The following is a 3,233-nucleotide window of genomic DNA, read 5'->3' on the forward strand; positions in this document are numbered from 1 at the left end:
CAACTAGATAAATAAAAGAGGATAAAAAGAAATCAAGAAGCAATAATATCTCAGAGTTTTAAGTGAAGCTCAGATTCTAATTAGATGAGCGGGGCTAGTAGCTTTTTGCTTCCAAACAGTTTTGGCATCTCACTTTATCCTTTGAAATTCAGAACTGGGTGAACCTTTTCAGATTGTGACTTAGCTTTGCTCAAGTCCCCAATTAGAGGTGTCCATAGTTCTTAAGCACACTCTTTTGCCTTGGATCATGACTTTAACCACTCAGTCTCAAGCTTTTCACTTGGACCTGCATGCCACAAGCACATGGTTAGGGACAGCTTGATTTAGCCGCTTAGGCCTGGATTTATTTCCTTGGGCCCTCCTATCCATTGATGCTCAAAGCCTTGGATCATTTTCACCCTTGTCTTTTGGTTTAAAGGGCTATTGGCTTTTTCTACCTCTTGCTTTTTTTTTTGCAAGCTTGTTTTTTTTCACTGCTTTTTCTTGCTTCAAGAATCAATTTCATGATTTTTCAGATCATCAATAACATTTCTCTTGTTCATCATTCTTTCAGGAGCCAGAAATTTTAACATTCAAAAAACATTCAATATAAAAAAATATGCACTGTTCAAGCATGCATTCAGAAGACAAAAAGTATTGCCACCACATATAACTAATTAGAATTTTTCTTATTAAGAACTCGAAAAAATATTGCCTCTTTATTCTAAAAATCTACTATTTTATTCATGCTTGATGATGATGAGAAAAATAAATTATAACTTAATTGAAAATAAAATCAAAATCTACTACTAATATATAACTTCTAAGGTAAATTCATAATAAGAACAGTTATCACAGAGTTAAGGCAAAGATTAGGACTCAACAACCTTTATTTTGGGAAGTGGGTGTTCCTCTAGTCTGTGGGGTGCTTGATCCTTCAAGAGATAATTTCTGACGCTTCAGTTCCTTCAAGTCACATCCTTGCTCTTCCTGTTCCCTTAGGTGCCATGATCTTGATGAGTTTTAGCTCAGAGATCATGGCAAATCACACCAAACTTAGAGGTTTGCTTGTCCTCAAGCAAAAGAAAGGAAAGGAGAGGAATAGAGGGAGAGGCAATTTCGAAATTCAAAAGATATGATGAGTTGAAAAAGATATGAGAAGAATTAAAAAGGATTTGAAAAGAATTCAAAAAGATAGATGAGTTTTGAAAAAGATTTGAAAAGGAGTTAGATTGGATTGGAAAAAAAATTTGTGTTATGAACTAAGATACATTTGATATTTTTGAAAAAGGGATTTTAGAAATTAGGGTTTTTAGAAATTAGGATTAAAAGTTTTGGAATTTAAGGATGAGAATTTGTAACATGTTTATGTAAGAAATCCTGAATTGGAACATAAAAATTAAAAAAAAATTGAAGTAAAAATGAATTTACCTCATCCCCACCATCCTGGCGTTAAACGCCCAAACACTGCATGTTTTGGGCATTTAACGCCCATGTGCAGCTTCTCCTGGGTGTTCAACGCCCAACTGTTGCTTCTTTCTGGCGTTGAACGCCAGGAAGTCCTTTGTCACTGGGCATTTTTCTGAACACCCAGGACACTGTAAATCTGGCGTTGAACGCCCAGAAGGTGCTTCTTTCTGGCATTCAACGCCCAGAAGATGCTCCTTTCTGGCATTTAACGCCTAGATGGCTATCCTTACTGGTGTTGAACGCCCAGTAGGTGCTTCTTTTGGGCGTTCAACGCCCAAAACAGCTTTTACTGGCTTTTTCGCACCAGTGAGCTTCCTTTTTTTGCTGTTTCATCCTCTGAATCCTTCGATAACTCTAAGAAATTGCTATTTTACCTTGAAGATACTTGACATATACCTGTAAAAATCAATTAATTAACAAATAAGCTTTGAAAATGGCTGGGTTGCCTCCCAGCAAGCACTTCTTTATTGTCTTTAGCTGGACTATTATTGAGCTTTAATCAAGTCTCAGTTTTGAGCATTCTTGATCAAAATTGCTTTCAAGATAATATTTAACTCTCTGTCCATTAACAATGAACTTTTTATTAGAATCATTATCCTGAAGCTCCACGTATCCATATGGTGACACACTTGTAATCACATATGGTCCTCTCCACCGGGATTTCAATTTCCTGGGGAATAATCTGAGCCTAGAATTAAATAGCAGAACTTTTTGCCCTGGCACAAAGACTCTAGATGACAGTTTCTTATCATGCCATCTTTTTGCTTTCTCTTTGTAAATTTTTGCATTCTCGAAAGCATTGAGTCTAAATTCCTCTAGCTCATTTAACTGAAGCAATCGTTTTTCTCCAGCTAACTTGGCATCAAGGTTTAGGAATTTTGTAGCCCAGTAGGCCTTATGTTCCAGTTCCACTGGCAAGTGACATGCCTTTCCATACACAAGCTGGTACGGAGAGGTCCCTATAAGGGTCTTGAATGCTGTTCTATATGCCCACAGAGCATCATCCAAGCTTCTTGCCCAATCCCTTCTACGGTTAATCACAGTCCGTTCCATGATTCTTTTAAGTTCTCTAATAGAGACTTCAGCTTGCCCATTTGTCTGTGGATATATGGAGTGGCCACCCTGTGGCTAACTCCGTATCGAACCAAAGCAGAATAAAGCTGTTTATTGCAGAAATAAGTGCCCTAATCACTGATTAATACTCTAGGGGTACCAAATCTGCTGAAGATGTGTTTCTGAAGGAATTTTAACACTGTCTTAGTGTCATTAGTGGGTGTTGCAATAGCTTTCACCTATTTGGATACATAATCCACTGCTACCAGAATATAAGTGTTTGAGTATAATGGTGGGAAAGGCCCCATGAAGTCAATACCCCATACATCAAACAACTCAATCTCCAAGATCCCTTGTTGAGGCATGGCATAACTGTGAGGCAGATTACCAGATCTTTGGCAACTGTCACAATTAAGTACAAACACTCGGGAATCTTTATAGAGAGTAGGCCAGTAGAAGCCACATTGGAGGACTCTTGTGGCTGTTCGCTCACTTCCAAAATGTCCTCCATACTGTGATCCATGGCAGTGCCAGAGGATCCTCTGTGCTTCTTCTTTAGGCACACATCTACGGATTACTCCATCTGCACATCTCTTGAAGAGATATGGTTCATCCCAAAGATAGTACTTTGCATCTGTGATCAATTTCTTTGATTGCTGCCTACTGTACTCTTTGGGTATGAATCTCACTGCCTTATAGTTTACAATGTCTGCAAACCATGGCACTTCCTG

The sequence above is a fragment of the Arachis duranensis genome, chromosome 2 (genome assembly GCF_000817695.3).
Source record: "Arachis duranensis cultivar V14167 chromosome 2, aradu.V14167.gnm2.J7QH, whole genome shotgun sequence".
Lineage (NCBI taxonomy): Eukaryota > Viridiplantae > Streptophyta > Magnoliopsida > Fabales > Fabaceae > Arachis > Arachis duranensis.